The following is an 11,485-nucleotide window of genomic DNA, read 5'->3' on the forward strand; positions in this document are numbered from 1 at the left end:
GCTTCCTGGATGTTGGCAGATTACCAGCCATCCTCCTGTATAACATAGCCAGGGCCTGCTCAGGCTTGGGGCCAGCTTGGAACATGACTGAGCGCCATGATGCTTGCTGTGCCTCAAGTCTTGGCATCTTGCCCTGGTAGGCCAACCCAGGCCAGTGTGGGTTGACGTAGCAAGCTGAGCGCAGGAGGCAGGGAGACTGAGCCTTCCTCTTGTCCATTTCTCGCTGACATCTCTTCTGTCCTTTCCCGGTTGTCTCTTCTTGGCCCCTGCTCCCCCATGGGGTATGTCGTGGGAGGCTGTTGACAATTTGAGCATTAATCTCTCTGCCTGGGGCCTCATGGTCAGGTGGCGCTTATCAGGGCCCTGCTCCTGTCAGATGGGCCTTCCGGAGCCCGTGGGTGAGGGGGGCCAGCAGAACCCCTGCTGCAGGGCCTGATGGCTGTCTCACCATCCCTGGGCCTTCACAGCCCCTGCCTCCCCCCGCCACCCCGTGGGCCACCTTCTTTACCACATCAGGATACAGAGCATTGCATGAATTCCGGTCTCAATGGAATTATTTCAGAATTCTGGTCAACCGCAAGCTCGGGGTGTTTCACAAACTATCTATCACTGCTGTGCGGTGGGCAGAACGTGGCCCGGGGGCAAGTAACGGATGCGAGAGGCCCTGTCCACTGCCTGGGGGGTGGCAGTCCCCCACCCCTGGCAGCACCCAGGCCTCTGCTGGCAGATGATACATGGTTCACTAGCCCCCTCCCACCAACCTAGCAGGGATCAGGCTCAGGGTGGGGCTCAGGAGAGGCAGCATATGGCTAGACCCTGTCGTGCCAGAGCTCTGAAATCAGCGTGGGCACAGGAAGCCAGGATTACTGTCCTTAATTAAGGGAGGCTGTGCGGTGCTGTAGACCTGTGGCACTTCCTGGGCTAACCCAGTTATTCCCTTGCCTCTTTCATGGGGACGATCCTAATAGCCTTACTACTGCTAGTGAGGTATTACCTTTGCATGGTAACACACCCAAACACCATCAGGGACTTGTATGGTCCATGCTGCTGCAAAGGTCGCTCCTCTTTTTCCTGGTAAGGGTACATGGTGGTCATATCTGTTTGCATCTCTATCATTATTACTATTATTGTTGTTGTTGTTTTGCTTTTTTGTTTTGTTTTGTTGTGTTTTGTTTTGTTTTTGAGACAGGGTGTCTCTGTGTAGCCCTGGCTGTCCTGGAACTCACACTCTAGACCAGGCTAGCCTTGAACTCAGAGATCCACCTGCCTCTGCCTCCCATGTGCTGGGATTAAAGGCGTGCATCACCACCACTTGGCTCCTTAATTTCATTTTTATTGAGGAATAAATTCAAAAGTGAAAAACTGTTAGCCGAGGCAGCATAAACGCCTGTTCACTCTTCTTTTTCAGTCTCTCTCTGTGTCTGTCTCTGTGTACAGATGTACCAGGCACATCAGGCACATCACACTTGTAGCACATGCTCTTGGGGAATGCTTGACAAACTATGCATCTGGTTCTTTGCTCTCATGGGCCCAAGTGTGATATATATATATAATGCATTGATCTCTGCTCACTACCTGTTTCTGACCTCTGATCTAAAATCCCTTTCTGGCATTTGATCCAATAATATCTATGATCATATGTCTGCATTTCATGATCATAAAAGTGAAGTTTTTTTTTGTTTTTTGGGTTTTTTTTGTTTTGTTTTTTTGTTTTTGTTTTTTTGTTTTTGTTTTTTAAGACAGGGTTTCTCTGTATAGTCCTGGCTGTCCTGGAACTCACTTTGTAGACCAGGCTGGCCTCGAACTCAGAAATCCGCCTGCCTCTGCCTCCTGAGTGCTGGGATTAAAGGCGTGAGCCACCACGCCCGGCTAAAAGTGAAGTTTTAAAAGCTGTTTATTTTTATTGTATGTGCATTCTTCTGTTTCTATGTATGTACAGCACCTCGGGTGCACAGATGCCAGAAGTGACCATCATATCTCTGGGAACTAGAGTTTCAGGTGGTTGTGACCTTGAACTCCTGATCTTCCTGCTTCCACCTCTCGAGTTCAGACGGCATCACTTGTTGGTGCACGGGCTGACGTCACCATGTTGAGTTTGAACTGCTGGCTATCAAATGCAGGCAGGCATTGTGTTGTTAGGCAAACACTGAACCACACAGGTGGCATCTCCAGCTCAGCATTCTCGCTTCTTCAAGACTCACACTAGTGTCTGTGGAGGTGTAAGAGACACAAAGTCTGCTGCCAACTTTGAACTATGTCAACACAAAAGTTAAATTAATTAAAAATTTGTTCTACTATTTAACTCCTTATCAAAGTTTCATGACAATGATCTGGGGAAGAAATAAAATTGGGAATGAGCTGAGGATGCTAAGGGGCAAGGAGTTCTGGAAGGAAGGGGCCAAAGAGTCTGGCAAGAGGTAGAAGGTGACAGGTGGTGACTGGGCAGGCTGCAGAAGGACTTAGGCTAGCTTTGGGCTTTTGTTATACTTCATTTTCCCAACCTTATGAGGATACACCGCCAGGGACCTCTGCCCATTCATGGTTTGTCTAAAAACAGAGTCTCATACTAGCATAATCTGCCCTAGAATTCACTTTGTAGCCCATGTTGGCCTTGAACTTGTAACAATTCTCCTGCCTCAGTCTTTCCACTGCTAAGAGATTACAGCCTATGCTTATTACACTCATGTTTAAAATAAGGAAAGTAAGCCCAAGAGAATAAAGAGCCAATCATCTACATGGGTGAGTGACTCGGGGTCCTGAGGTTTTAAAACCACAGTTTGGAGGCTGGAGGATGGCTCAGCCGTTAAGGGCACTGACTGCTCTTCCAGAGGACCAGGATTTGATTCTCAGCACCCACATAGCAGTCACAGTCTGTAACTCCAGTTGCAGGGAGTTCTCTGGCGCCCCCTTCTGGTCTCAGTGGACACCAGGCACACAGGTGGTGCATAGGCAAGTGTAGGCAGTACACACACACATCAAATAATAGAAGAGAAAGAGAGACAGAGAGAGAGAGAAACAGAGACAGAGACAGAGAGAAGGAAATTAAAAGGTGGAGGAGTTTTGTTGTGGCGATACAGTCTCACCCTGCAGCCCGTGTAGGCCTAGAACACATTAGCCTCAGTTTTGGAGCAATCCTCCAGCCTTGGCCTCCTCAGGGCTGGGATTACACCACACTCAACCAGAAAGGTTGGCTTTGTTAGTTAGTTTTCAAACCAGGTCTTACTCTATAGCCAAGGTTGGTCTCAAATGTACAGTAATGCCCCTGCCTGAGCCTAGGATGGGTGGGTCATAACGCCCAGTTTCAGAACGTTTTGGAAGTAACAGACTTAAGCAAACAAATCAGACCTTTCCCCACAGCCGGAGCCCCCATGGTCACTCGGGAACATTCCCACCCAGTATAGCTGAGTGTAAATTTCTCTCTCCTCTCCCCGCTCCATCTCTTCTTCCTGCTCCTTTCTCTCCCTCTACCTCTCCTTGACTCCTTTCTTCTTCTCTTTATGACTTTCTAAGGCTAGATTCCCAGAAATCGGTAAGCAGAGGAAGGGTGAACTAAAACCAAGATAATTTTTCGTGGGTTCTTCAAAGCTACAGATTGAGAGCCCCGCCTCCTTAGAAAGGGAATTCCCACCTGTGGGGGAGGAACGTGGGGATGTCGTGGATCAGTGGATCTTAGAGCACTTTGGGCAGCTTATGGGAAGTCCAGCTGCCCGGTGCTCTCATCGTCACTATCACCCACAATCATCTGGTCATCTTCGTTACATTATCTGCTCTGCTTCAGGAAACTCGGGGGGCTTGTAGAGCCCACTTTGACCCCGGGACTTTCTCAGGAGGGACGTATGCATGCGGAAGGATGTATGGGGAGAACATGGAAGGATGACCAACCCCCCTCCCCCGCCCCCATGCACATATACAACCTAGACAGGCCCTCAAGGGACTGAGGCTGGAAACCCTAGCCCTGAGACTACAAGTGTCTACCCTCCTAGGGCCACTGCTGTGCAGGTAGGAACAACAGGAGGTAATAGATGCACGCTGCTCGTATATCCAGAGGCTCTCTAGGCTGTGGTTGCAGGGGACTTCTAGATATATGAGCACTATGCATCCATTACCATCTTCAGATAGGTAATACACATAGGATGGAGATTGGCAGGCCACATTGCCCATGGATATTCCTCATGTCTATACTATAAAGCCCCTGGCCCTTGGTTTGTTTGTTTGTTTTGTTTTGTTTGCAGTTTTTGGGAGATGCATGAGTGCTAAGAACTGTCCTTATTGCAAAAAGAACAACTGTGTTGAGTGGCTATAGAGAGTGGGGGAGACTATGGAGAACCATTGGGCACAAGTCCATACCAAGAGGCAGCTGCTCCTCAGCTCCAGCCCCATGGGAGCATGTTGGTGGTTCAGTCTTTCTGTTCCTCATTGTCCCCATTTGCAAAGAGGATCAGACTAGTGAGTTCTGTACAACGCTGTGAGGACTAATGGCCACGAGCTCAGGACTTGAAGCCGTGCCTCAGTATCTGAGCGTCGCCTTAACTGTTCCATCTTCAATCCACTGAGACACCACTCCCCATCCACGGATGACAACGCAGGGGAGATGTGGTGACCCTTGGTGACCTGGGACAGTAATGATAACAGCAAGTGATGGTGCTGTGTACAATGCAGGATCCGTTCATCATCCTTAAACCTGGACTTGTTTGCCCTGGGCTGTGGAAGAGGAGCCAGAGGCACAGACATGGTAGAGTTGGCAGGCGTCAGTCAGTCAGTGTGCCGTGTTTCCGGGTCACCTCTTGAGCCCTGTGCCCAGTGGGCTGCAGAATGCGCCTTCTTTCTCCTCCTCAGCCACATTGTGGCACTGGAGATAGAATCCCAAACCCACAAATGCTGAACTGCACCCAGCCTTGGGGGGCTTATTTAGAAGTAAATCCACTATGGGACTGGTGAGACGCCTCAGTGAGCAAAGGCGCTTGCCGCTAAGTCTGAGGGCTTGAGTTCCACTCCTGGGACCTACGTGGTGGGATCAGAGAACTGATTTCCATAAGTGGTCCTCTGACCTCTACACATGTGCCACCACAGATATGTACAAAATAAATAAATGTAATAATAATAATAATAATAATAATATAAATAATAATAATAAATGCTATTGAGAGCTCAGCTGTCCTGTGAGGCATCTCCTATGTGGGGCACCACTGTGGATTCTTCCAAGTACCAGCCATCTTTCTGAATTTGTTCCCCATAAAGGAAAAGGCTCTGGGAAAGGATGGGGGATGGCCCCCTGAGACTGCAGAACTCACTCCTTCAATGTGATTCTCCTCTCTGAGCCAAGGGGAAGGAAGCTACATTTCCTGAACATCCACCACACACCAGGCACAGCCATCATGCAGCCTGCCTGCAGTTAACCCCCAAGGCCACAAGAGCCAAGCCAGGCCCCTTGGACAGTCCAAGGGACCAGGGCTCTGTGCTGAAGCTGCATGCCCAAAGGCCTGGCTGGGACTGGGGCCAGACTGCCTCAGAGGTGTGAGACTCTAATATTCCCACCGTGCTCCCGTAATAGGAGCAGACCCCTCAGCAGGTGTCTCTCTCCTGGACCCTTCCCAGCTCTTGGGCCCTTTCCCATGTGAGGTCCTGTTTCTCAGCCTGGTTCCTGTGAGCACAAATGTGGTATCCCACTCTCACCCCAGTCTTTCTCTGGGCCTTGTTTCTGATTGGCTGAAGCCATACCTACACTTCAGCAGCTGAAACCTTGGCTGAGACCACCTTAGGTTCATGCACAGTAGTGAGGCCAGTGCACATGGACTTTGCCCATGTCCCCAATAGTGGTATTTTTGGAAACTATAGGATGATGTCACAGAAGATATCATTTAGTATGCCCTAGTTTTATCTGTATCTATCTACCCACCTACCTACTTACCTACCTACTTACACACACAGACACACACACACACACAGTGAGAGTATTACCTACTTACACACGTGCACGCGTGTGCACACACACACACAAGTATTTATGTGTGTCTGTCTGTCTGTGTGTACATTATGCTTAGCTCTAAGCCATTCTGTTATCAATGCAGGATTTCCACCACAGAGAAGATAGCAGCTGGACTCGTGGCCCCTGCTCCTGCCTTCCCACAACCACATTTAACTGGCTCTTCAGTGTTGAATAGCTAAAAGTTTTCCAACAGCCAGGGGAGTTGACATGGCTGTCGCCAAGCAGGCTAATGTGCCCACTGCTGACTAGGATGTCATTTCAGGCTGTCCCTGACTTTCAATAGTTTGTCTTAGGATGTTAAAATGACATGCATCCAGTAAAAAAATTAAATGCTTTGAGTTATGAATTTGGGTTTTTCTCCTGAACGAGCAGTGGTCCTCGATTTTGCTCTCCATGTTGTACAGTGGAAAGTGAATGACGTCCATTGGCCCTTTGATCAGGAGTGGTTCACTGTGGCGTGCTGTACCACTAAGTTATGATGCTCAATTGAAGTTGGGGGTGTCCAGTTCATTGTCACTTTGAATACCTTTTTTTTGGGGGGGGGGGAGTTAGGGACCTTGCCACGATGCCAGGGCCTTAAACTTCTGAGCTCTGGTTACATATACCCCAGCCCCATGATAAAGGTCTTTGATTTGCAATCTTACAGCTTCTCTTGGTCTGGGGACAGTACAGAGAGAGCCACAGTTCTGCTTAGACAATTGCGTGATGTTTGTGAAATTGATGTCACATCAGAGAAACCGCTGTGCTCCTACGCAGTTGTCTGTTTAGCTCTGTGGTGGCTTTTGAAAAGGGGAATCAAGTGCTGTCAGTCTTATGGTCATGTCAGGTCAGGGCATGAACAGACGTTTCAGTGGCAACCCTGCTACTTAGATGGGCCAGGGGACTGGACTGTGAATTTTTAAAGCTCATGGTTTCCCAGAGTGTGGCGAGGTGATCACAGGCGACCCAACATTGGCCTCTAGCCTTTCCAGGCTCAAGCTGGGAGAAGCACGTTGTGCAGGATGGGCGACCCAACTTTGGCCACTAGCTTTTCCATGCTCAGGCTGGGAGAAGCACAGTTTCACGTGTGCAGGATGGGCAGCTGGGAGCAGGAGCAGCTCAAGAAGGACCCCTAGTGGCAGCATCATGTAGTGCTGCTGTCTACCCTGGGGCCCCGGCTCAGGTCCCTGTTCCAGGGAACAGGTCAAAAGTTCTGAGCAGGGTTACCTTTTCCTGGGGACAACAGCCTGCAAGGCTTATGTTTCTTGGCAGCCTGCTGTCTGCAAGTGTCTTCCTGATTTCTGCCATTCCTGGGTGGTCGTTCCCTACACCGAGTTTCTCTGGAGGGTCCTGACCCTGCCTCCTCCCACATTCCCCATAGACCACCCTCAAACAGGCAGCCTGGCTACGCCTACTTCATCTCCCCGGGAATCCCTGGGCCACACATCCTGATGGGTCTTAGAACTCCAGGCTTCCTTGCCGCCCAGAAACCGCCCCTTTCTTGCTCAGTTGATGGCACCGCCTCTCCCATCAGCTTTTCTGCACACAGCTTCTACCTTCGCCCTCATGGGGGCAGCCACTGCTCAGGAAAAAGACTCTGCTGCAGACCTGGCGTTCCCTGTCCAGGCCAGCCTCAGGCCCCTGATCAGTAGTCAGGGGTGTGGTTCTACAAAGAGACTTTTACCTGACTCCACTTCCTTCTGTTCGCTGGCTCTGAGAGTCTGCAGGGCCAGTAAGCAGAACCACAGCCCCTTTTGGGGACCAGGAACCCCTGTTTGGCAAAGGGACTTAGAAAGCTCTGAGATCAGTCCCAGCCCTTCCCTCTAAGAGACAGAGAGCCTTCTAACAGGCTAAACAGTGGAGACCAAGACAAACTGCATCCAGATCAGTGGTGCTGCCTAGAAAGTGTAATAGCCTCATAGGTTAGCTCACGAAGCACGCACGGGTGAGACCTTGGCTTCCGCTCCTAGCATCACACTGCCCCCAGAAGTATGTGCAGTGACTTTGACAGGAACTCAAGGGCAAGAGAGAATCCAAACCCAAGTCCTTCTGAAAGTAAAGCTATATCTCTCATGAGTCATCTCAGACCGATCCCCTAACTCTCCCTCCCTGGGACCTCACAGTGCTAGAGGGAAGCCATGGCTTCCCCACCCCCACCTTATGCTCCACCTGCTTCCCAGCATGCCCTGCTCCCCATGCACAAGGCTGCCCAGCAGCCCCTTGAAGCTACACAGCCATCCTGAGAGCCCGAAGGTAAATTCTTTCCACATTCATTCGTCCACACCTACTCTGAACTGTCCTGAGCACGTGAGGCACTGCAGAGAATGTAGCAACAGCCATCTTTGTTTGCCAGAAGAGAAGTGACATGGAAAAGCCAGGGCAGCCATCAAGTAGATGGGAGACAGCCTTACAGTTTCTTGTTATGGAAACCGAGGAAAAATTATGCACCGGCTTCTGATGCCCCAAGTGCGCCCTGCCCTGCTCTGCCACTATGCTTGTAACCTGGAACAATTGGAGAGGTTCCAAAATGTCCCCCCCTCTGAGACGGACATGGTTAGGTCTGCTTTCCACGACTCCTACTGACCACAGCACAGCTAGGGTCTGCTGCACTAGGGAACTCGGGTTGCTTGTGGATAGTGTGTAACTTTAATTATTTCAAGCCTTATTTTGAATTATGGTTCTTAAATGCTTTAACCTCCCTTGTAGCCCACCATCCACCAAAGGTAGTGGGAAAGAAAGGATACGTGGGAAATGAACCTGTTTAGTAAGGTTCTTTGGAGCAACTCCTGTCTGTGTTGTCCGGAAATCGGCAGTTCGGTTCACAGGTCAGCAGTGGCAGCTTGGTCCACTTGCAAACACTGCACGGATATACCAGCAGTTCAGCTTGGTAGAGACGGGATAGCAAACACAAATCAGCAGTGGTGGCCCTACCTAGCAGAGACACCAGGCCTCAGCTGACTTGAGTCAGCAAAAGGGAGCAGGAGGAATGCCAGGAGAAGTTCTCTGCTGTCCCTCTCTCAGGGAAGCGAAGATCAGTGAAGATGTGAACCCCACAAGCATTGCACAGCTAGCTGTGTGAGCAAGCCCAGCTCAGCCTCAGTCTCTGTTCGTCGAGTCCTGTTTATATCCTCCAAACATCATGTGTCCTTCACGTGTCCTCAGCATGTGCATCTGTCTCAACTGACATCACTCTGCTAGTCAGCCCGAGTCTGCAAAAGTGGCATGTGTGTGTGTTTAGCAAAGAATCCTTCATCACATGCCCTTTCACGTGCTTGCTTTAGCAGAACATCCTTTCTCCTATGTCTGCTTCAGCGAAATATTCCTTCACGAGTCTGCCTTAGTCTTTCACCCTTGTCTACTTCAGGAAAACACTCCTTCATGTCTTTGCCCCAGAAAAACACCATTCAACACAAGTGACTCTACTCTTCAAAGAACCCTTAGGATTCCACTTCAGTTGTGCCTAGTGATAAGAAGTATGGAGAAAGAGGTGGGGCGGGGACAAAATGGGGACGAAGGAGGAGCTGGACGCTGATGCTGAGACATCCGATTCCTCCTGGGAGACACTTCTCCAGCCGTAATTGTGACATCAGAGCTTTGACTGGTGACTGGGGTCACCTGTGATGTGAGGGATGAAGACCACGGCGTCCTCAGTGTTGGTGCTTTCAGACAGCGGAGGCCATCTTGGTTATGCAAGCCACTAAGAAGAGACTGTAGTACCATTTCAGTCTCCGGGCTGCAACTCCCTCTGGAGTCTTAAGCAGGATCTGGCCCATGCTTTTAAAAAGTTGACGCTATGTGAAGGCTGGATGAACCAGGGTAGGCTGAAGCCAGAACATCCAGATAGAGCAGGTGGCTCAGAGGGCGGTGACGGTGGGAGCAGGGCTGAGGCAGGGGCTGGAGGAGATTCTAGCAGGGGTGTTCATGGGATATAGGGGGTAAGGATGGTTTGGAAGCCATCTAGACTCTCCTCAGAATTCCCTGAGACTTCACTGCCAGCCTTAAGCCTGCAGTTGCTCTTGACTCTGTTGTGGTCATAGGCCAGGGAGCACCCTCGTCTCTCATGGATAATGGCTTTCAGTCTCAATGCTTTGGGAACTGGAGCCTCAGCACCCCACATTGTCACACCTGAGGCTGCCGGGGGGGGGAACCTTTAGTTTCTAAGTTGCTCTGTACAATTTATTTTGAAAATGGGTCTCATTTTATAGCCCAAAGTTGACAATCAAACTTGTAGCAATCCTCCTGCCTCAGCCATGTAAGTGCTGGGGATACAGGTGTGAGCAATCACCTGTGGCTCTTATCTTGGAGAGGAAGTAAGGAAGCCTCTTAGGTGTGAACACCAGTATGCCGTGGGGTGTCACCTGACATGCCATGGTTTTGCCATGACACTGCCAAAATAATTTTGAGATTTGATCCACATGGACTCCATCTGCCTTGGTGCAGGAACACATTTGTCTTTCCTGTCCGTGGGCTTCTGTAATCGATTCAGCTTGATTTCTAGTTTCAGAAGCTATGCTTTGTATAACCACCCCCTAAACTTCTGATGGCTCCAGTGCTTAAGAGAAGAACAGTGTGGGAACCACTCAGGGTAGACGGGCGAGTGCCTGAGCTCCAAGGTCTGTGTGAGTCAACTGAACTAAATTTAAAATCACCAAGAAGACTCACCTCTGGGTGTGTCTGCAAGTGAGGGAAGATCCATGCTGAATGTGGGTGGCTAGAGTATAGACTGAGTCTCCAGTCCTCCCTCTCCCACTTCTCCAGCCCTCCCCCTCCCACTTCTCCCTTCTCCCCTACCTGATCTACCCCGATGTGAACTACAGCCTCATGCTCCCCACACAGCTGTGGCTCCTTCTTACCACCGCACCCTCAGACTCTGAGCCCAAAGGAACTCTGCCTGCTTTAAACTGCCTTTGTCAGGTGTCTGGCACCATAATGAGGACAGTGACTAAGTCCTGGAAGTGTGCTGGGCAGGTAAGAGTTCTGGTTTGAGAGAAAGTGAGAAAACAAAAGATCCCGAGGTGCTGGATGAAACCCGCACCTCTGTGATGGGCGGGGCTGTGCCCTGGGCAGACAGAGGAGGGTCCCTAGGGACAGAGTAGACAGGCTGCAAGATAAAGGCTCAGTGAGGTGACCTGGGATCATATAGAATCCCAAGAGTAAATCCAGCGTAGGGCACATCTGCTTTTATAGCTTCATATGAGACCTGCTGCTCGCACCCCAGAAGAGGAAACCACCATACTCAGGGCACAGCACTCCAGCGAAATCTAAGGTGTCTGCCTTAGTCTCTCACCTGTGTCCACTTCAGAAAAACACTCCGTCATGTCTTTGCCCCAGCAAAACACCATCCAACACAAGTGACTCTCCAAAGTATGACACTCAAAGATGATCCCTGTTGATCTCTCTCTCTCTCTCTCTCATCCCAAATGCATTTATTTTACTTTTGATTAATTTATTTTTATGTGATGTATCTAAGTATTTTGCTTGCATGTACATCTCTATACCACATGCATGTCTGGTGCCCGA

At 50.0% G+C, this 11,485-nt stretch overlaps 1 annotated feature.

Annotated features, from left to right (window-relative positions):
* Positions 224-782: an enhancer, noted in NCBI's record as "Gata2R1 preCRMcc fragment". NCBI's record gives its function as "erythroid enhancer when transiently transfected in human K562 cells and when stably integrated in mouse MEL cells" and the evidence as "EXISTENCE:reporter gene assay evidence [ECO:0000049][PMID:17038566]".

The sequence above is a fragment of the Mus musculus genome, chromosome 6, assembly GCF_000001635.26.
Source record: "Mus musculus strain C57BL/6J chromosome 6, GRCm38.p6 C57BL/6J".
Taxonomy (NCBI): Eukaryota; Metazoa; Chordata; class Mammalia; order Rodentia; family Muridae; genus Mus; species Mus musculus.